A 23,752-nucleotide genomic window follows, 5' to 3' on the forward strand; every position below is an offset into this window, starting at 1 on the left:
ATAAGGAGTAAAAAGAGGTAATAAAGATGAAAAAGGTATTTCAGCGCATAAAATAAAATACCAAAAAGGACTATCATCCAGACTATATTGAAGTGTACTATCAATAAGAAAAAGACAGCATGGCCCAATAGAGAAAAGAACGAAAATAGGCACTTCACAAGACAGCCTCAAATTCACTAGTGTTCATCCTTTTCTAACAATCAAGGAAATATATATTAATATTATAATTTCCTACTCATTGGATGGGTGAAAATTTTAATTCTGATAAATGCAGATGGCAAGTGCATGGAATAATGAGCCCTCTAATCCACTGTAACTTGGAATAATGTAATTATGCAGAATATAACTTGGTGTAAACATTTTACAAACACTTTGGCATTACCTAGTAAAGCTAAAATGTGCATATCCGGAACCTATTCCTTATACTTCTGAGTATGTAACCTAGAGAAACTCTGCTATGTATGTTAAAGACATGTAGAAGGATGTCCTATAGGCTTCCCTGGTGGCTCGGGGGTAAAGAATCCGCTTGCCAATGCAGGAGGTACAGGTTCGATCCCTGGGTTGGGAAGATGCCCTAGAGAAGGCAATGGCAACCCACTCCAGTATTCTTATCTGGGAAATCCCATGGATAGAAGAGCATGACAGGCTTAGTGACTAAACAACACAAAAAGAGATGAATATCCTAGCAGCATTGTTCCAGATAGCTCTGACTGGTGACTTTCTGAATGTCCATAAAGAGTAAAATAGATTATGGCTTATTTGCTGCTAAGTCACTTCAGTCGTGTCCGACATTGTGTGACCCCATAGACGGCATCTCACCAGGCTCCCCTGTCCCTGGGATTCTCCAGGCAAGAACACTGGAGTGGGTTGCCATTTCCTTCTCCAACACATGAAAGTGAAAAGTGAAAGTGAAGTCTCTCAGTCGTGTCCGACTCTTAGTGATCCCATGGACTGTAGCCCACCAGGCTCCTCCATCCATGGGATTTTCCAGGCAAGAGTACTGGAGTGGGCTGCCATTGCCTTCTCCAATGGCTTATTTATACAGTGGGAAAAACACAGCAGAGAAAACGATTGAACTACTATAACATGGACGATTCTCAAAAACAGAGTGATGATAAAAAATATAACAAAGCATGAAAAATGTAGCAAAATAATCTAAGACTACAAATGGGATGATTCCATTTATGTAAAAAAACAAAAACTGGCAAAACCAAGTATTATACTCTAAGCGATGCATACACAGTTGGCAAATTATAAAGAAAAGCAACAGGGAGAGAAGGCAGGGCAACTGGAGAGAGGTCCACAGAAGCCCTAGGATACTTGATAATGTTCTGTTTCTTATTCTGGGCAGTGTCACCATTATTTTAAACATTTACAGATGACATTTATTCATTTATCTGTGGTACATCCTGCAATTAAATAAAAACTCTACTCTGTGGTATATGGCAAAGATTAAAAAGATTAAATGGCCCACGACACACTCATGGTGCCAGGCATAAAAGTGATCAATATAATACGTATGTAAATTTTTTTTAAAAAATGAATAAAATCATTCTTCCCTGAGCCTTGGCAAGGGTGGGGCCGGACGGCACAGAGGAGTCGGCCGTGGACAGCAGGGCCCCAAGTGAGCATGCAGAGCCTGGACATCGGCTGGAGCCCATCCAGTCCCTGAGGAGTCTGCCAAGTGAGGCAGGCAGACGCATTCCAGAGGATGGCATGTTTACAACCTCTTGGCCCAACACCACTGTCATAAAAGCAGCCAGCTAAAATGCCGTTCTTCTTATCTACAAATGAGCCCCAGGACATTATACCCTTCCTGGAAGAAAATACTGTTTTCTAAGAGAAGATGACCTGAAGTCTCTACAGCTTCTCTCCACCCACCAGCCCTGCAGAGAATCACAAGGAGTAATGTGACCACCTGGCGATGCTTTTCTACCTCACCATGGGTGTATGTGTGTGTGTTAGTTGCTCAGTCCTGTCTGACTCTTTGCTACCCCATGGACTGTAGCCCAGCAGGCTCCTCTATCCATGGGTTTCTCCAGGCAAGAATACCAGAGTGGGTTGCCATTCCCTTCTCCAGGGAATCTTCCTGACACGGGGATCGAACCTGCATCTCCTGCATTGCAGGCAGATTCTTTACTGTCTGAGCCATCAGGGAAGGGAATCTCAGACACACTGGCTGAAGGCCAGGCCTCACTGTGGGCCCTCCAGGTCTTCTAACCAACGTTCAGTGAGCATTGATAACGTCAGGACACTTTGCTGGATGCATGGTATTACGGGTTGAATTGTGTCCCCTTGAATGTTTGCAGTTCTAACTCCAGTCCCTGTGAATGCAACCTTATTTGAAAATAGGGTCTTCGCATGTGATCAAGTTAAGATGAAGTCATGAGGGAGGGCGCTAATCCAAAGTGACTGGCTCCTTATAAAAGGGAAATTTGGACACAGAAAGACCAGTTACACAGGGAGAACGCCATGTGGAAATTAGTGTTCGGCTGCTACAAGCCAAGAGGCTACCAGAAGCTAGGAGAGAGCCTGGAGCAGATCCTTCCTTCATGCCTTCAGTGGGGCGTAGCCCTGCCCAGACCTTAAGCTCAGACTTCTAGCCTCCAGAACTGTGAGACAATATGTTTCTGTTGTTTAAGCCACCCAATTTGTGGTACAATATTTTGGTAACCTCAGGCTGTGCTGTGCTTAGTTGCTCAGTCGTGTCTGACTCTTTGCGACCCCAGGGACTGTAGCCTGCCAGGCTCCCCTGTCCGTGGGGATTCTCCAGGCAAGAATACTGAAGTGGGTTGCCATGCCCTCCTCCAGGGGATCTTCCCAACCCAGGGATCGAGCTTGGGTCTCCCACACTGCAGGTGGATTCTTTACTGCCTGAGCCACCAGGGAAGCACCACGAAACTAATACAAATGGGCAGATGGGCAGACATGAAGATGAAAAGGATAGGACTTCCTGCCCTCACGGAGCTCACTGTCTCCAAGGGCATGGGAAGAAACAGTTGTGTTTCAAGCCAAATGAAGTACATAAAGTAACGAAAAAGCAAGGACACTGTTCTGCTTGTGCAAGCTGGAGAGTAATGCCAACTGTAGAATGCAAGGTGAAGCTTCACACTTTGATTTGTGTATTCTTTTCCCCACATTTTCATTTATTCACAGGGAGCTGTCAATTATATTAATCAAAAGTATAAGCTTTGGAATCACAAGTTCAAATTTCGCTCACTTAGTTTTTAGTGACGTGACCCTGGGAAGGTTATTTGTTGTTGTCATTCGGTCACTAAGTTGTGTCTGCCTCTCTGCAGTCTCGTGGCCTGCGGCACGCCAGGCCTCCCTGTCCTTCACCCTGTCCTTCACTACCTCCTGGAGTTTGCTCAGACTCACGTCCGATGAGTTGGTAACGCTATCTAACCATTTCACCATTTCTGTCGCCCCCTTCTCCTTTTTATATCTTCATTAAGGCTCTTTTTTCCCCAGTCTGTAAAATGAGGATAATCATACTTAAATCATAGAGTCATTATCTTTATTAAATGAACAGTATATTGGAATCTATATATGCGTATATCATATATCTATAATATGTATAAATATTTTAGTTACAGTGCTTGACACACAGGAAGTGGCATAAATGGAGTTGATTGTCTGCAGCAGAGGCATCAGCAGTTCTATTTATCCACAAAACTTATTGTGTCTGCTATGAGTCAGTCAACATGTTAGGGATACAAAAGTAAGGCAGTTGTTCCTGCCTTCAAGGAGTTCACAGTCAAGCTCCTTCCTGTCACGGAGACAAATGTGGAAGCAAACAATTACAAAATAATAGAATAAGTAGTGGTAGAGGTAGATGTCAAGGGAGAACCAAATCTGGGGTGTCTCAATGAGGGATCAGGGTAGAGGCAAAGAGGTGATGCTTGAGATGGGCTTTGAAGGATGAGTAAGAGTGTGTTGAGGAGAAGGCCATTCCAAGGAGCAGGAAGGAGTGTGTACAAAGAAGCAGAAGCAGGGAAGAATGGGCAACCACGTTTGGAGAAGGGCAAATTGTTTGGTACAATGGAAGCACAGGAGCCTGGAGGTGATCATGGAAAGATGGGCAGGGCCATGTTACAAAAGCTGTCTATGCCAGTCAAAGGAGTTTGGACTTACATCTCTAGGCAGTGAGAGCTTTTGAGAGACTTTTTGTTTTTTAGTAATGGATGCTAAGTAAGGGTAAGCTTTTAGACATGGTCCTCTAGCATTAGTGAGAAGGTGAGAAAAGAGGCAGGGGAAACCAGTTAGGAGGTGATCATATTAGTCAAGACCACAAACTATGAAGACTAGCACTGAGTCAGCAGTGGTGGGTGGGCTCGGGGAATGAGAGACAGTGTGAGCTGACGTCTGTGATGCCTTGTGGCTGCCCTTCATTTTTTAAACACTCTTCCAATGCTTCGGGAATTTCCCAGGAAGCCTTCCTGACAGATGAGGAACAGGCATGTGATCTAGGCTTTGTGCATTAGTACCTGATTTTAAAAAAGAGGGACATGAAGAAAGAGATAACAGGGAACACGTTCTGCAGAGGAGCGTGGGGGCCACTGGGTTTTGAGAGACAGTGGTCCTAGCTATAATTCCCCACTCTGGAGTTTGTTGTGATCTTTGGGGCCTGGGTCAGCGGGGACAGGTTTCCTCTGGACGGCTTGGCAGGGTGATTTGGGCATTGCTCTTGTCTGCGAATCTGCCAAGTTGGGCCTTCAGCCCTCCTGAAGATGCTGTGTGCTACCTGATGGTTTAGTAAGTGCTTTTTGATTTTTCTTAAAGCAGCTAGAGTGGATTCTGTTGTTTGTGACCAAGAACACAATCTGATACAAGTAGAAATGATGGGATTTGGTGATAGACTGGGGGATGAGAGAAAGGGTGAAAACTAGAATGACACCCAGAATTCTGTCTTGAGGGCCTAGATGAATAGTAGTGCTGTCAGTTATGCTTGGGAATGACCGGGGACGAATGGAAGGAATAGTGAGCTCAGTCTCCATGCTGAGTTTGAATTTCCTTTTGGACTTGTGGGTCATGCACAGCAAGTTACATGGATCTGAGTATCAGTGAGAAAGTCTAAAAACAAATTGTGGACTGGTTGTTGTTGTTCAGTCACTCTGTTGTGTCCGACTCTTTGTGACCCCATGGACTGTAGCAGCCAGGCTTCCCTGTCCTTCACTATCTCCTGGAGTTTGCTCAAACTCATGTCCATTGAGTTGGTGATGTCGTCCAACCACCTCATCCTCTGTCGTCCCCTTCTCCTCCTGCCCTCAGTCCTTCCCAGCATCCGGGTCTTTTCCAATGAGTCAGTTCTTCACATCAGGTGGCCAAAGTATTGGAACTTCAGCTTCACCAAATCAGTCCTTCTTTATGGTCCAACACTCACATCCATACATGACTACTGGAAAAACTATAGCTTTAACTATACAGACTTTCGTTGGCAAAGTGATGTCTCTGCTTTTTAATATGCTGTCTTGGTTTGTCATAGCTTTTCTTCTAAAGAGCAAGCATCTTTTAATTTCATGGCTGCATTACCATCTTCAGTGATTTTGGAGTCCAAGAAAATAAAGTCTGTCACTGTTTCTATTGTTTCCCCATCTATTTGCCATGAATGGATGGGACCAGATGCCATGATCTTAGTTTTTTGAAAGTTGAGTTTAAAGGCAGCTTTTTCACTCTCCTCTTTCACCTTCATCAAGAGGCTGTTTCTTCTTGTTTTCTGCCATTGGGGTGGTGCTATGTGCATATATGAGGTTGTTGGTATTTCTCCTGGCAATCTTTATATTCATTCAATAAATTAATATAAATTGAACACTTACAATCTAGCAGGCGCTGGGGAAACACTTGTGAATAAGACAATTATGAAAGTTAGTCACAGAGTCGGATCCAACTCTGTGATCCCACAGACTGTAGCCTGACCCGCTCCTCTGTCCATGGAATTCTCCAGGCAAGAGTACTGGAGGGGATTGCCATTTCCTTCTCCAGGGGATCTTCCTGACCCAGGGATTGAACCTGGATCTCCTGCAGATCCAGGTTCTGCAGGAGAGAATCTCCTAAGGTAGATTCTTTACCAACTGAGCCACTAGGGAAACAAGACCATTATAAAATTTATAATCTAATAGGATAAATAAAAATAAGTAAACAAGTAAATATAAAATACGATTTTGGAGTGACAAATGTTCACAAAGAAAAATAGAGCAAAGCAAAGTGGTAAAGAATGATGGTTGGAGGTGGGGTTGGAACAGCTCTTTCAGAAAGGGTGTCCAGGAAGTTGTCTCTGAGGAGGTGCCATTAAAAGGAATTAGGGAGTAGGTCCTACAAAGGTTCGAAGACAAGGAGAAGCAATCTGAATGAAGCAGTGCAAAGGGAAGATAAGCATGGTGTGTTTTAGGGACAGCAAGAAGGACCATGTGAGCAGAGGAAATGAGCAAGAATAGAGGGATAGAGATTGCTCTTGGAGAGGTGGTCAGGGACTAGTCATATGGAGTTTACATTGTTGACCATGTTGAGGGATTTGTATCTTATTCTAAGTTTGATGAGAAGCCATTAGAGAGTTCTGAGCAGGGAGTGAAATGATGTCACTTAAGCTTTTAATGACCACTGCTGCCATTTGGAGTAGTCTTCAGGAAACAAGGGCCAAAGAGGGTAGGTCAGATGCAAGGCGAATGCAGGAATCCAGGCAGAATATGATGGCAGCTTAGACTCAAGAGGTGATGAGAATGACAGGGTGATGAAAAATGTTTGGATGCTGGATATCTTTAGAAAGTACAACCGATGGGACTTGCCAGTGGAATTGCTGTGGATATTAGGGAGAGAGAGATCTCGAGTGACTCTCATGTTTTTGGCTTAAGGAATTAGGTGACCAGTGGTATGATTTAACAAGGTGGATGAGAGCCAGTTTGGGGAGCAATGGTGTAAATCAAGTATTTCATTTTGGACTTAAGTTGGAGACGTCTATTAGATATCAAAATGGAAAAGTTTGGGGCAAGAATGATCGATTTGGAAGTCATCATCTCAGAGACAGTATTTAGCCATCTCCCTTCCGTCTCTCCCCCATAAATCTCTTGCCAAATCCCCCCTGAAACCTTGAGGGAAGCCTCCTGTTGTGGGTGAGTTATGGGAGGAACCTTCATCGTTCCTCTCTGGCATAAGTCTTTTCCCAGGAGGTCTGTGCTGAGTCTACCACAAGTAAAATGTAGAAAATAGGAAAAACAGAAAACCAAGGCAAGAAATTTTAAAGAAAAGTACATTGCATTGTGTTGTTTCTGTTGTTCAGTCGCTGAGTCATGTCTGACTCTTTGCAACCCCACGGATTGCAGCACGCCAGGCACCTCTATCCACCGCTATCTCCCGGAGTCTGCTCAAATTTATGTTCATTGAGTCCATGATTCTATCTAACCATCTCATCCTCTGCCTCCCCCTTCTCCTGTTGCCTGCAGTCTTTTCCAGCATCAGGGTCTTTTCCAATGAGTTGCCTCTTTGAGTCGGGTGACCAAAGTATTGGAGCTTTAGCATCAATCCTTCCAATGAATATTCATGGTTGACTTCCTTTAGGATTGACTGGTTTGATCATTACATTGCATTATGAGTTTTACATTTTTAAGTTGAGTGAATACATAATATATGTGTGCTACATGTTTTAAGCTTTAATCCTCTGTAAGGTAGCAACTGTTTTGTTTTGTGACTTCTTGAGAAGCAGCTTGGAGAAGTGGTTAAGATCACTGGCCTTGGAATCCCACTTCTTGTTCCAATTTAGAATGCATAATCTTGGTTTTGGTCTATAATCCCCATCTTGGTCTAGTTTGGATCCTTTCATATCCTTATCTATAACATGGAGATTATAATAGAACTACAGATTTGGGGCTATTGTGGAGGTTAAATGACTCTGTAAAGCCCTTGGAGCGGTGCCCATGTTGAATGCACTCAGTAACAACTCAGTTCAGTTCAGTTCAGTCGCTCAGTCGTGTCCAACTCTTTGCGACCCCATGAATCCCAGCACACCAGGCCTCCCTGTCCATCACCATCTCCCGGAGTTCACCCAAACCCGTGTCCACTGAGTTGGTGATGCCATCCAACCATCTCATCCTCTTTTCCTCTCGCCTTCAATCTTTCCCAGCATCAGGGTCTTTTCCAATGAGTCAGCTCTTTGCATCAGGTGGCCAAAGTATTGGAGGTTTCAGCTTCAGCATCAGTCCTTCCAATGAACACCCAGGATTGGTCTCCTTTAGGATGGACTGGTTGGATCTCCTTGCAGTCCAAGGGACTCTCAAGAGTCTTCTCCAACACCACAGTTCAAAAGCATCAATTCTTCTGTGCTCAGCTTTCTTTATAACCCAACTCTCACATCCATACATGACCACTGGAAAAACCATAGCCTTGACTAGATGGACATTTGTTGGCAAAGTAATGTTTCTGCTTTTTAAATTGCTGTCTAGGTTGGTAACCACTAACTGTTAGTATTATGTGTTTTGTAGGAATGTAGGCCTGCTGTGAACCCCATGTAGGAAATGCTCAAGCACAGGCTAAAATACTCCTACTGTTAAAATGTTGTAAGGGAATACAGTGCTGGAACATGAGGGGACAAGGGTGTCTGGATCTAATATCATCTTAAATTATTTTCCATTCTATGAAATAATTCCTGTGCTGCCTGGGAGCATAATATGTGACCCTGAGGACAAAGAATGAGGCTGGTGAACCGGGAGCTTCTCAGGGCCCTTTCAGTGCCACTGCCTTTCTTGAGATGCTGGTCCTCATCTCAGGTGCCAGATGGCTGGTTGTGCTGCCTGCTTATGTAGGTTCCCTGCTTCTCCATTCCTCCTATTTAGTCAAGTCCCTTTGCCACATAACCCCTTTCTCTATCAGCTTGAGAGATAACCCATCTTGATTCTTCAGGTGAGTCTTTGATAGCTAACTGGCCGTAAGGATGCATCTTTCATCTTTCCTTCCAGGCAATATTTAGCATTTTAGCAAATACTGCTATGATGAGGTTGCACAGGTGAATGAGATGGGCACACCAAGCCAGGGAGGGGATGGTAGAGCCCACAGTGGACAGTGTAGTGGGATTTGGACAAGTCCCTATGGTCCATCCTGCGGGAGTCCTTAGAAGAGTTATTCTAGAACGGATTGAATTCATCTAAACTCTAAGCTCTGAAGAATAGAAAATGAAGTTTGTATACCCAGTGGGTTTCACTATGCCTGTAGCAGTGGGACTCTAATTTCTCTGGAGAGAATGGATAAGACCTTTCAGGCTAGTAACAAGGATAATAAAACTCTTTTGCAGCTATGTTTGAGTGCTGTGCTGCTATTCTGAGACAGGCACCATATACCTGTGCTTGTCTCAGAAAACCCAGGTCAGTATACGTGGTTTGCATTTTCTAAAACAGAACACAATAGAAGCTAACCATAACAGTGCCTCCCGCATGTGGTTCCCTCCAGACGCAGCCGGACAGGACAATACTCTGCTCTGCCTCTCCCTCACTGAGGCTGTGAGAGGGCTGGTCCGTGTCTCAGTGTGTAATGGTGTGAGGACTCTCACTAGGGGAAATGTCACCACTTTGAGTCTTTGTGTAAGTAAGTGAGCAGCCAAGAAAAAGCTCCCATCCTCTGTCTGAAAGGACTTGACAGCCAAGTGTGATGAATGGTTCCTGACCAGATCCTGAGTCAGGAATAAAAAACTGTCAGAGAGATTTTTCAACTATTGAAGAAAGTTGAATATGGATTGTATGTTAATTAGATCCTTACTATTTAGAGTCTGGGCACTGACCAGCCGTGGCAGCACCTGGAAGCGTGTTAGAACGCAGCGTCAACCTCAGGTTGTCTGTATGCACATTAAAGGTTGAGAAGCATTCTATTAGAATATTAGATGATACTATTAAATCAGTTTAACACTTCTTTTTAAGAAGTTCTTTATTTTTAATTTTTAATTGAAGCATAATTAATTTTCAACGTTGTGTTAGTTTCAAGTGTACAGCAAGGTGATTAAGTTATGCATATATTATTTTTCAGATGATTTTCCACCGTAGGTTAGTATAAGACATGGAGTATTGTCTCCTGTACTATGCAGTAGGCCTTGGCACTTACCTGTTGTATGTAAGTAGTAGTACGTGGGAGCCTGGTGGGCTGCCGTCTATGGGGTCGCATAGAGTCGGACACGACTGAAGCGACTTAGCAGCCTCAGCAGTAGTATGTATATGTTAGTCCCAAACTTCTAATTTATGCCCCCCTCATCCCCTTTTGGAACCATAAGTTTGTTTTCTATGTCTGTGAATCTATTTCTGTTTTGAAAATAAGTACATTGGTATTAGTTTTTTAGACTCCACAGATAAGTAGTATCATATGATATTTGTCTTTCTCTGACTGACTTCACTCAGCATGACACTCTCTAGGTCCATCCCTGTTGCTGCAGATGGCATTATTTCATTCTTTTTTATGGCTGAGTAGTATTACGTTTCTTGGTTGTGGTATTACTACGTCAGGGGAGTGCTTCTGTGTGTGTGGAGGGGAGGAGCATCTGGGTCATCCAAGTAGCATTCAGAGGCATGTCCGCAACCCAGACCAAAGATGAAGCCCTCAAGGGAACTGGATCCTAGACTCTTGTGAGGCACCGTGGCTTGTTCTGCTAGAGCCGTTTAGAGTCTTTTACTAGATGGGATAGCCCAGACATGGAGATGGGTACTACACAGAGGAGAGAAGAAAGATGGAGGCAGGCTACCCCCATGGGAAGAAATTCCAACCGCAGAAGTGCTTGGGGATTCATTCCCAGTGTGTGACAAGGCAACGAGGTTAGGAGTTTGGGTGTGTCCCCTTAACTCAGTGGAGAATTTTTCCCCTGTGTTGGATGACACAGCTGAAAATTCCTTCCTTCATATGTTATAATTCCCTTTGGTTTTCCCCAACCCTTTTCTGAGGTCTGACAACACCCGTACAGTGCTGTGCATCAATGCCCGGGGAGAAGAGACCTGACTTGTGTTCACAGCCCTCATTGGAGGACTTTGCAGAGGGAGCAGTGTCCTTCCAGGGGGTGGGGGTCCCAGGGTTCCGGGCTGCATTTTTCAGAAGGGGAGGTGAGCTGCTGCCAGCTCCTGGGTCTCAGTTAAGTATCTCTGTCTCCTCCGCAGGTCTGAATTTTGTATTCAAGATTATTAACTTGGAGACCTTTTCTGTACTTGCCAAATCACATAAGGGAAGTGGTGAGGATGGACCTCCCCCAAGCCCCATATGTCTGTAGCTGTAGAGGATTTGATTCATGCTGGGCGTTTATTTCAAATAAAGACTAGCACAAATGGAAAAGATCTGAGAAACTGCCTCCTCCCATTGTTTCCAAATTCCACTCAGGTTTGGAACTTTTTTGAATAATTTTCATTTTGAAACTTGAAAAGGTAGAAGAATCCAGCCTCCTTCTGCTCGTAGGAGACATAGATAAGCATCTCCCACAAAGGTACATGATTATGTTACCCTTCTGGAATCCTGGTAGCCAATTCAAGTTGTTTTTGAAGCACAATGCTACCCATGAGGCCTAAACTAAAAGAACCAGACATTCCAGATTGACTCAAATAATTCCATTTTTTAAATGTAATGTTCTGGCACCTCTGTGATTTCCATATTTGTTCCAGTTTTCATCACACCCTGTGATATTGAATGGCAAGATCAAGAACAAAATGCCTCTTTGAATGCCTCAGCTGCCTTCCTACCTTGTGGCTGTCAGGTGTAGAGTACAGTTTGTCAGGAGTTAGAGGAAAGCAAAGTTTAGAATTTATTTCTCTTTGAGAATTTAGAGAACTGAGAATTTAGTTTTCTTTCAACAAATACAAAAAAGGTAAAATTTGTTATGTGGTTGTATGGGGAGGGAAAATCTCATTAGAAAATAAAAAACAAAGGAAGGAAATCCTCAATAGAAACTATGGATCTTTGATGACTTTTTCATTTCTGCATGATTTGAGATTTAGAAGAGCCAAGCTGAAACCTATTTTGTTCCTCACTCTATCTTGTAATTCGAGGGGAAAATGACATTAGTAACTATTGGACCATATTATTCTCCAGTGCCCAGTAATTGAGCTTTGCAGGCAAGTCACCATGCGCATCACCCCAGGTAGGAAGGCTAAGTCGGTTTCATTTCCTTTGAAACTGTTGGTAAACATTCAGAGCTCAGAACTGGGCCGTCCATGCTGTGGTCCATGCAGCATGGCTGTGCTGTCTCTGACTCCACACAACGAGAGTTTATGCGCTCGAATTGGAGAGCAGCTCTCCTGTGCTATGTCTAGTCCAGTCTGTGTAGGCCAGGCTTTATCAGTTTTGGGTACTCTGTGTGATAATCACTCCTTGCCAAACACACTTGTCTGAATTATTCCATGAAACAACTTGATAAATGGGGTTATCAAGACCATTAAGTCTTGAAGAACTTAAATTAGTCCCAGATGACTCTCTTTCCAGTTGAAAAATGCATTTAAACAAAATCTGAATGTAAACATATTTTTAACTCAGTTCTATTTCCACCACTGAAGCACATTCTGGCAGTAAGCACTGTATCTATTTTTTTGGCATTTACGACTTTTGTGCTTGTTGGAAACAAACAAGATCTCAGGTGCCTATATCTATTTTTTACATTTATGACTCTTTTGTGTTTGTTGGAAATGAACACGTTCTTGATTTTTTTATCTGTAAAATAATAACAGCTGCTTCATAAGGATTTTAAGATGATTAAGATAGTAGACAAAGTGATTTCACAGTATGAGGTACATAGTGAATGTTTAATAAATTTAATTCCTTTAGTTCATGGTACATGTATAAGGACTATCTGAAAATAGAGAGTTCCTAGGAAATTATTTCACAAGGTGAAATGGCAAAAAGTGAAAAAGCAATTACCTTAGGGCACATCTTGCTAAGGAGGCACAAAATAAATCAAGATATCCTCACAGTTCAAAGCTGTGGCATTTTTTTTTTTTTAATTGAAGTTTGGTTGATTTACAATATTGTGTTTGTTTTGGATACACACCAAATGATTCAGTCATACATACATATATATTTCACTTTATTTTCCATTATAGGTTCTTATAAGATACTGAATATAGTTCCCTGCTCTATACAGTAAACTCTGTTGCTTATCAGTTTTTTGTATAGTAGATGATATCTGTTAATGCCATGCTTCTAATTTTATCTCTCTCCCCATTTTCCCCCTTGTTAACCATAAGTTTGTTTTCTGCGTCTATGAGTCTGTTTCTGATTGATATATAGATAAATATTATATGATGTAACTTATCTGTGGAATCTAAAGAATAATCCAGAAGCTATGGCATCTTGATGCTGAGATGCTGAGTGTAGTTTCTGGGGAAGGAGCTTGGCAGGGCCACTTCTCACCACTTGAGCTGGGTGCTACTTCTATCAGTCTCTGCAAGTCAGACACTGAAGTGTATTTTTGCTTTTCACTTTTTTTCATAAAAGCAAAAAAATCCTCCTCAGATTTCTTTTAGCAAAAACAGGTACTAACTTAGGCCTTTTGTAAAAGTGAAATGATGTAAAGTCAAGTTTTGAAAAGTGGGTAAGACCTGCGTAATATCCATTGGTTTTCAAATTAACATTTGTCTTTCATTGTAAAATAATGAGCTTTTTAAAAAATTCATTTATTTTATTTATTTTTGGCTGTGCTGCACACGGGCTTCCTCTGGGTGTGGCAAGCAAGGGCTACACTGAGTTGCGGTGTATGGGTTTCTCGTTGTGGTGGCTTCTCTTGTTGCTGAGATGGGCTCTAGAATGTATGGGCCTCAGTAGTCGTGGGGCACGGGCTCAGTTTTCCTGTGGCATGTGGGATCTTCCCAGACCAGGGATCAAACCTGTGTCCCCTGCACTGGCAGGTGGATTCTTAACCACTAGACCACCAGGGAGGCCCAATAATGAGTTTTAATGGCAATCAAGAGCTAATATCTTGTGCATTAGTTAAGTTTTAAAATTGAAGGCTGTTCCCGATCTGGTTTTAAAGCCCTCTGCTTCTCTGGTCCTATTCCACACCACTTCTTTCCTGCCTCCAACTCACCAGTCTGACAGAACCATGCACTAGTCCTGATACATTGCACAGCTTCTTTTCCACCTTTACTGAGATAAACTGGCATGTAGCATTGTGTAGGTTTCGAGTGTATAATATGTTGACTTGCTCACTTATATATTGCAAAAATGCTTACCACCACAGCCTTGGGTAGGGTGTGACACTTGCATCACGTCCTAAATGACCATTTCTTCTTTGCAGTGAGAACATGTAAGATTCACTCTCTTAGGAACCTTAAAGGTGTAATACAGTATCATTAAATATAATCACCGTGCTATGCATTCGATCCTTGAAACTTAATGACTTTACAACTAGAAGTTTGAACTCTTTGACCAACATTTCCCTCTCTCCTACCACCCTATGCCTCTGGTAACCACTATTCTATTCTGTTTCTCTGAGTCTGAGTTTTAGAGTTCACACATATGTAATAATCATATAGCATTTGTCTTTATCTGGCTTATTCTGACTTAATTTCATTTAGTATACTGCATTCAGGATCCATCCATGTTGCCATAAAGGATGGATCTTGAACGCAGTATGCTAAATGAATCCATTCTTCTTGTGATTGAATTATATATATACATACACATCTTCATATCCATTCATCTGTTGATGGACACAGGTTATTTCCATATCTTGACTGTTGATTGTAAAATTTCTTTTTGCTTAATTTATTTAATTTTTACTTTTTTTGGCCACATGGCTTGGCTTGATTCAAACTAGGGATTGAATCTGTACCCTCTGCATTGGAAGCACAGAGTCTTAACCACTGGACTGCCAGGGAAGCCCCTGACTCCAACCCCATAGTTGCTTATATCATTTTTCACCTGTCAGTTAACTTCTTCCCTAGTTTCCTTGATATGATCCTATTCTTCCTTTAAAGTAATCACATCTTTTCTTCTACAAAGTCATCTCTGATTTCCTTAGTACAAAAATAATCTCTTCCTTCTAGTCATTCTCATGGCATTGCATATTTTTAAAATAAAAATTTAAACATAGAATAGGATTAGATTTACAGAAAAGTTGTGAGCACCGTGTAGAGAATTCCGTATTCCTCGTAGCTAGTGTCCCTTAATGTTTACACCCTACATTACTGTGGTACATTTGCCACAACTAATTAGCAGCATTGGTATATATACTGAGCACTTGCATCTATATTGTAACTGACTCATAACTGTGAACTCCTTGAAGTCAGGCCCCGTGGCCATGAACTGTTCCATTTCTGTAATACGTACTGAGTCTGTTTCCCGCTGAGCACTGTGTGAGCACCAGAACAATACGCGGCAAATGAAAGCAGAGCTGTCCTCGTTCCTTTACTTGCCTACCTCAACCAAAGCCCTCGGTTTGTCTGTTTATTTAAATCAACTTTTTGTTGGGGTAGAACATCCATGCCGAAAAACGCGATCATAAATTACAGAGCTCACTGGATTTCCACAAGCGAACACACTCATGTAATTCACCCACGTCTTCAAACAGAATATTTCCAGCACATTTTCTTTCCTCAGAAGTCCCCCGGTATACCCCTTCTGGTAACTGCTGCTTTCCATTTTTATGTCTGATATTGCCCTCAGTTTTATTTTAACAATGGATTCACAATCACAGTATCTTGGTATAACCCACTTTTATATTATCATATCCATGCAAAGTGGCTTGAATCTATCTATTGAAAAATTAACTGCTTGATTAAAGGAAGTACAATGAAGTAGCTTTCCCAACAGCCAAACAATGTCCATTGTCTTTGCAGTTTATATAGTTTCTGCATCAAGGTCCAGCTTATGGTTGGAAGTACCCACTCTGGCTGAAGGACAATTCCAGGCTGACAACATCAGTCAGGCCAGTGTAGGAAGTAGGACATAAACCATTTTGGTTTCTGTTCCCTTAGAAACACATGGAACAAAATAGAGTTTGCCAAATGGAAATATACAAAACCACCGGGGAAATAAATGTTATTTTTAAGCTTCTAAGAGGCTATCACAAATAACTGGGAGGAGAGTGGAAAGAATTCAAAACGCAGGTGACCTTTTAACAGGCAGAACACAGCAGGGTCAGTAAGTGCCTAGAGAATGTTGTGACTTGGAGAAAGATTCTGAGAGCCCAGGCCAAGAGGGACTGACCTCACTGGACATGATGAGAAGTAACTGTGAAGGAGCTGGCTTTTCCCTAGTCCTGTGAGAGCCAGACAGCAAAAAGGAAACCATCCTCCAGAAATGGAAGCTTTGAAAACCGCTGGCTACTAAAAGAGGACCAGATTTTGAGATCTGGGAGCTGGTGGGTTTGCTGCTGGAAGGCAGGTCTGGAGTGTTGCCCTCCAGAAAGCTGGTTCTCCTCTCCTCTCAGAGCAAGCACCATGGTGGCGGGTCTTAATGCTGCCAGTTGGTCAGTCTAGCTCTCCTCTCAGAGATAGCATTGAGGAAGCGGACTGCACTGGAGGCAGAGCTCTCGCATAAAGGGAAAGCATCCCCAGACCAAGCAAAGAGGGAGAGGGGAAAGCCAGGGCTGCTCCTGGCTTTCCCCTGGGTCACAGGCAGTCATGACCAGGCATGGCTGGGACCTGCAGTGTTCTGGTCCTCACACAACTAGTAGGGTGGTGTGCCCATTCACTAACTAGACTCACAAGTGACACAGTGCATAAAACCTGGGAGCAAAGGCCCCGGGAGGCTGAATTTACTCCCCAGCTGCCTTTGTCCCACTGTCTCCTTCTCCTATCACGACTTGCAGGCAAGGTGACTTGCAGGAGGTAAAATAGAAGTAGGCTCATGCAGGAGCCCACAGAGAAGTTTTGGATGGCTCATGGCTTCTGCTTATCCCAGCTATCTGGAATCTTACAAAAACATTACACCAGTCTCTCATAAAATGGAGCAGGGACTTTCCAGAGGGCAGATGACAGCAGGGCAGTAAATGCAAGTGGTGATTTTCTCCCTTCACTTAGACCAGCTCTCCCACCTTTTTTCTCTGATTTTATTATTATTTTTTTAATAGAAAGAGACAAGAAGAGTTTTCCCAAATAATACATTGGAGCTTGTGACCAACAGAATTAAAATAGATCATTTAATAACTGTTCTAAAAATAATCAAAAGATCCTGCTCCTTGAAAGAAAAGTTATGACAAACCTAGACAGCGTATTAAAAAGCAGAGACATCACTTTGCAAACAAAGGTCTGTATAGTCAAAGCTGTGGTTTTTCCAGTAGTCATGTATGGATGTGAAAGTTGGACCTTAAAGAAGGCTGAGCACCGAAGAATTGACGCTTTCAAACTGTGGTGTTGCAGAAGACTCTTGAGAGTCCACTGGACAGCAAGGAGATCAAACCCGTCCATCTTAAAGGAAATCAGCCCTCAATATTCATTGGAAGGACTGATCAGTTCAGTTCAGTTCAGTCGCTCAGTTGTGTCTGACTCTTTGCAACCCCATGAATCGCAGCACGCCAGGCCTCCCTGTCCATCACCATCTCCCGGAGTTCACCCAGACTCACGTCCATCGAGTCGGTGATGACATCCAGCCATCTCATCCTCTGTTGTCCCCTTCTCCTCCTGCCCCTAATCCCTCCCAGCATCAAAGTCTTTTCCAATGAGTCAACTCTTCGCATGAGGTGGCCAAAGTATTGGAGTTTCAGCTTTAGCATCATTCCTTCCAAAGAAATCCCAGGGCTGATCTCCTTCAGAATGGACTGGGTGGATCTCCTTGCAGTCCAAGGGACTCTCAAGAGTCTTCTCCAACACCACAGTTCAAAAGCATCAATTCTTCGGCGCTCAGCTTTCTTCACAGTCCAACTCTCACATCCATACATGACCACTGGAAAAACCATAGCCTTGATTAGATGGACCTTTGTTGGCAAAGTAATGTCTCTGCTTTTGAATATGCTATCTAGGTTGGTCATAACTTTTCTTCCAAGGAGTAAGCGTCTTTTAATTTCATGGCTGCAGTCACCATCTGCAGTGATTTTGGAGCCCCCCCAAATAAAGTCTGGCACTGTTTCCACTGTTTCCCCATCTATTTGCCGTGAAGTGATGGGACCAGATGCCATGACCTTAGTTTTCTGAATGTTGAGCTTTAAGCCAAGTTTTTCACTCTCCTCTTACACCTTCATCAAGAGGCTTTTTAGTTCCTCTTCACTTTCTGCCATAAGGGTGGTGTCTTCTGCATATTTGAGGTTACTAATATTTCTCCTGGCAATTCTGATTCCAGCTTGTGCTTCATCCATCCCAGTGTTTCTCAGGATGTACTCTGCATATAAGTTAAATAAGCAGGGTGACAATATACAGCCTTGACATACTCCTTTTCCTATTTGGAACCAGTCTGTTGTTCCATGTCCAGTTCTAACTGTTGCTTCCTGACCTGCATACAGATTTCTCAAGAGGCAGGTCAGGTGGTCTGGTATTCCCATCTCTTTCAGAATTTCCCACAGTTTATTGTGATCCACACAGTCAAAGGCTTTGGCATAGTCAATAAGGCAGAAATAGATGTTTTTCTGGAACTCTCTTGCTTTTTTGATGATCCAGCGGATGTTGGCAATTTGGTCTCTGGTTCCTCTGCCTTTTCTAAAACCAGCTTGAACATCTGGAAGTTCATGGCTCACGTATTACTGAAGCCTGGCTTGGAGAATTTTGAGCATTGTGCTAAGACTCTAATACTTTGGCCACCTGATGTGAAGAGCTGACTCACTGGAAAAGATGCTGATGCTGGGAAAGACTGAAGGCGGGAGGAGAAGGGTGTGACAGAGGGTGAGATAGTTGGATGGCATCACTGACTCAGTGGACATAACTCTGAGCAAACTCTGGGAGATAGTGAAGGACAGGGAAGCCTGGCATGCTGCAGTCCACGGGGTCACAAAGAGTCAGACAGGAATTAGTGACTGAACAACAAAAAATAATTAACCCCTTATCTCCACAGGGAGTTTTCCCCATAGTTGCCAGATTACTACCTTCTTGACCTCTCTTTCTCAGCGGAGTGGAGGCTGCATCCTCTTCTGTTGCCAGCCTCCATCTCCATTGCAAAGGCCTGTGACCTCTCACTTCACAGACACAGAAAGCTCATCCTGCAGCCAGCCCTCACCCTGGTTCCCCACCCTCAGCAATATGGAAAAGGGCGGATGTTTTCAAGTTCTCTCTCTCTTTAATATGTACTGGATGAAATTCTTAGTTTGGGTTTGTATGTTTCACCAAAAACCAATGCCAGGCAGACATGAGAGGCTGCAGAGGTGGTCTGCCTGTTACCTGGATTCCAGTAAAAGATGGAGGCATCCTGCTGGTGGTTTAGTCACTCAGTTGTGTCCGACTCTTGTGACCCCACGGACATCCCACGCCCATGGGATTCTCCAGGCAAGAATACTGGAGTGGGTTGGCATTGCCTTCTCTAGGGGACCTTCCCGACCCAGGGATTGAACCCGGGTGTCCTTCACTGCAGGCAGATACTTTACCAACTGAGCTATGAGGGAAGCCCCATCCTAGATGTCCATAAATAGAAATAATATTTTTGTATCTGAGAGTACATCCACTAAGGAGGTTCTAAAGGAGCTTTACAGAAATGTTGGCTAATCCAAGCACATGGGATGTATCTGCTCCCACATTAAGTTAAAAAAGATTCAAAATTATTTCCTTGTAACACGACTGCAGCTGGGCAGTGTTTAACACCTGAAAATCTATTGCAAAGAAAGACAAAAAAGGCTGGAAAGAAACGCATCAAAATGAACAGTGATGAAGCCCGCAGGGTGAAGCGTTGCCTGATTACCTTTTCTCTATAATTTTTCAGCCTTTGAAATGAGCATGTCCTACTTTTATAACTATGAAAAGAAGCACAGAAAGGCTTGAACTTTGCATTTAACCAGTGGGCCAAAGCAATAAAGAGCAGAGGCTCCGTGGCGGGGCACCCAGCGCTCCTCCGGGCCGCAGGGCGGAGTTGGCTACCACCGTCGGGGCGGGGCGGGGTCCCGGACCGCCTCTGGGGCTCAGGACCCCGCTCTGCGCCGGAGCCTTCAGAGGGGAGCCTGTTTTATCTCTGCGCACCTATGACGTCACCCTAGGAAAACCAGAAAGCGCCGATTAATCACGAAGTCAGGACTAATCCCTGAAAGGAATTCGGGTCGGGGTGAGATGAGAGGGTGCCCCAGACGGCGATGTCAGACACGGCCCGCGGGGGCCGACGTCCGGACAGCCACGCCCCCTCCCCCCCCCCCCCCCCCGGCCCCGCGGCAGGCTACGGCGCATGCGCAACAGCCTGCAGGTCGCTGGCCGGCCACCTGCTCCCTCCAGCCAGGCGTGTTTGCTCTGTACTAAGACAGTGCTTGACCATCACCAGGTGCTGAGACAATGGTTTGGCCACCATCTGCAGTAGTATCAGAGGCCCAAAGCATAAATTAAATCCTGGACCGTAACTGGAATTCACTTGGAGAGAGAGGCTTTTATTTTTCAAGTATAGGGTTTTATAGCTACCTGCTTTAATGAGATCTGTATTAGAGTTCCATATTACTCATGACTTTATTTTTATTAAAATTGTTTTAACGATTTCCAACCATTGTTAGCCCAATCCGTTAGCCAGTTGCTGGAGGATGGCCGGGCTCTAGGATCCAGAGTTAGGGTGCAGGCCTGTGTTCCCCAGGAGCCCTTGCGGGGAGCCACCGCAGCAAAAACAGAATGGGCACCTAGCAGCATTTCATGGAACAGGGCTGCCGATGCCTGGAGAGGCTTGCTAAGGGATGGTGAACCTTGGATCCTGACTGTTTTCCTTGGAGATGGTCCTCACACTGGTCTTGCTGAAAAGCTATGTCCTCTGGGAGAAAAAGTGATCAAAGGATTCTAGGGGTTCTGAGATGTCAGTAAAGACATCAGATAGTGAAATATGTCGTTCTTATGAATGGCTTTGTAAAATCTTCTGAAAAGAATTCTGGGTGAGGTGACACACTCTTTTCAGGTCAGTCAAGCAAAGGGCTTGATGCATTTTAAGTGGGAAGCTACTGGACTCTGCTCAGGAGGCAGTGCTGGGAATAGTGCCCAGGAGCACAGGGAATGAGGGACACCTCCCTTTGCCTTCACAGCGTCTCATCTCACAGCAGACTCTTCCATGAACTTTCCTTGTGGGCAGTCTTGAAGGAGCTCCCGCTGGAGTCCCTGCAGCTCAGCGCCCCAGCTCCTACACCCTGTGTGTGTTGTCTAGTTTATCAGGCGCAGGTTAAACTGTGAGCCATACTATGAACCACACCAGTGAGCAGGGTGTAGGCAAGTACCTGGAACTTGGGGATGAGTGGAGATAGAGTTGGAGTTGGGGTCCACATGAGCAGCACTGGTACTCCTAGAAAATGCCCGTAAGTGCAGACTGCCCTGCTGATTTGTTTTAATCACGTCAGGACTTGACACGATCTGTTTTCTTCCTTCCTTCCTTCTTCCTCTCTCTCTCCCTCCCTCCCTCTCTCCCTCCCTCCCTCTCACTCACACACACTCTCTTTCTCATTCACACACGCACTCCCTCACACACACTCATACACTCACACACACACTTTCTTACACACACACATACTCTTATTCACTGTCTCACACACACTCTGTCTCTCTCACACACTGTTTCATGCACACACACTCTCTCACTCATTCTCTCACACACAGTCTCTTTCTCACACACTCTCTCCCACACACACTTTGTCTCTTTCTCACTCACACACACACTTTCTCTTTCTCACACCCACTCACACTGTCTGTTTCTCACTCACACAGGCACTCTGTCTCTCACACACATTCTCTCATTCACACACACTCTCTCACAACAGAGGTCTCTCTAGGCTTGCTTTATGAACTTCACCAGCACGCTCAGTGCTGCATCACATTAGATTGCCTTGGCAGAGAGACGGGTGTTTATCTGCTTTTGATCACTGTTGGAGTCTCAGGCCTTTAAATCTTTTGAACTTAGATCCATTGTTCCACACTGGCTGCTACCGATTCTACAACCCCAGTGCTTTCTTGATTATATTTCTTTGGCTAAAAGGTGATGCCTTTTCTGCCTCTTGGACCCAAGGGGCTGGGGATGTGGAGGAGGGTTCCTAAGCCATAATCAGTAGCTTGAGTCCCTGTGACCTGTTTGGAGCTTATAGTCAACATCTAACTGGGTTCAGGAGAAGTAGCAGTGGGTTTATGCAGCTCAGGAGAGATATGCCAGTTCAAAGGTGTGGGAGGAAAAGATAGGGATGTTTGGTGGCTACTAAAATCAGAGCTTCTTAAACTGAGGTTATCATCAGAATTACCCAGGAAACTTAAAATAGAGGCTTGGGAGTGGAGCACACATCTGTGGTTTTCAAAGCTCTTGGCTGATTCTGATATCAGGTAAGGCAGGGCCCACTGGTTTGTGGGCTACTGTGAATGAGGGGTAGCACTCAACTTAGGCAACACAGTGTTTCTGGGGGTGAGACTTCTAATCAGAAATAATGAGGTTTTGGAGATATATTTAGCCCAGTTTTCCAAAATTAGCCTTACTGTTGGGGATGACCTTAAGACTTGGGACTCAGCTGAAGGGATCTGGGAAGAGGACCAAAGTACCTACCTCCTGAGTGATTAGGAGGCAAAGGTTTGCAGGTCCCTAAGCCTAAAGGAAAGGAGTTTGGCTTAGGTCAAAGAACCATCAGTCTTTTGAGGTAAACTGTATGTCCAAATGAGGAAACCAAAGCTCAGAGCAATTAGGTGAATCATCTAAGGATTCCCAGCTAGTTGGTGGCAGAGGCAGAGTTTGACCTTTAGGCTGTTTGATTCCCAAATGTGAGTTCTTTTGATGTCAGATTTCATTTCCCTTTTCAGAGGCCATTTTAGTCCAAGAAGGGAGTTGAACATAAGTTGAAGAGTTGGGGTAGTGGAGGTGAGCAAAATTTAAGGAATGAATGATAGTGCTAAAAGACGCAAAGAGCGTTTATTTTGAAAACTCACAGTGGGGTTATTGTTTCAATTAGGTTCTCCATAGTGTGAGATTTTAGTATATCCATGATATCTTCAAATCAGCTTGAGTATTAGGTAGGGGCATAATAACCAAACCAGTGGAACCAAAGGATGCTTAGGTTCTAAATTTTAATAAACAACTATTCATACCTTTCCAGAATCACTTAAAAGGAAACTGGTATAACTTTGATAATATAGCCCTCATATTTTAGCAGTGTCTCTAAAGTGCTCACCGTCTTGGTTTGAGAAGGAAGTCAGCAATGACTTGGAAACCATGCCATACTTGTAACATGGGCTTGAGAGTCCAGAGCGGAGAGAGTAAAGCAAATGACAAAGCACCCTTTGGAGGATGAGGACAGAAATCCATGTAGGAAAATAATCACACCTTGGGGATCATGAAGGGTCTGTAAGTACTACCGATTACTCACCAGTTGTAAGATCTCCCAGCATTAATCCATCTTGGCAGTGGGAAGGATGTTACCAAATGTTTACATTGCCTGCTGGCTTCTTCCAAACTCCTGGCTGGAAAAAAAATGAGTGAATATTCACTCTGGATGATGGAATTGTTTCTTGTATAGAGTCTACCTCGAGGAGGTCCTTCAAACAAATAAACTGGGATTTGAAATTTTATTTTTTTGTTGACCACACTCCAACAAATTCTGAAGCATCTAAGTCGTATCCTGGAAGCAGTTTCCTTAAATTTAATGAGACTCATGTCAGGCCAATGACCACCAAGGTTATATTTTAGCCTTATATTTTAAATACTCTGGAAATGTCAAACTTGGCCCCATCATATTGGACGAGACAGAGGG

At 43.8% G+C, this 23,752-nt stretch overlaps 2 protein-coding genes across 5 annotated transcripts in view; one reads left to right on the forward strand and one right to left on the reverse strand.

The window, feature by feature from the left end:
• The window catches only part of ADAMTS6 (ADAM metallopeptidase with thrombospondin type 1 motif 6), a 429,734-nt gene that overhangs the window by 375,064 nt on the left and 30,918 nt on the right, over positions 1-23,752 (forward strand). The window lies entirely within an intron of this gene.
• Positions 13,008-23,752, reverse strand: part of CWC27 (CWC27 spliceosome associated cyclophilin) — a 283,204-nt gene continuing 272,459 nt past the window's right edge. The window contains exon 15 of the transcript XR_001494446.3: positions 13,008-23,462. The gene's annotated coding sequence lies outside the window, so the exon portion shown is untranslated. The remainder of the gene's footprint in view (positions 23,463-23,752) is intronic.

Source organism: Bos taurus, chromosome 20 (genome assembly GCF_002263795.3).
Source record: "Bos taurus isolate L1 Dominette 01449 registration number 42190680 breed Hereford chromosome 20, ARS-UCD2.0, whole genome shotgun sequence".
Classification (NCBI taxonomy): Eukaryota; Metazoa; Chordata; class Mammalia; order Artiodactyla; family Bovidae; genus Bos; species Bos taurus.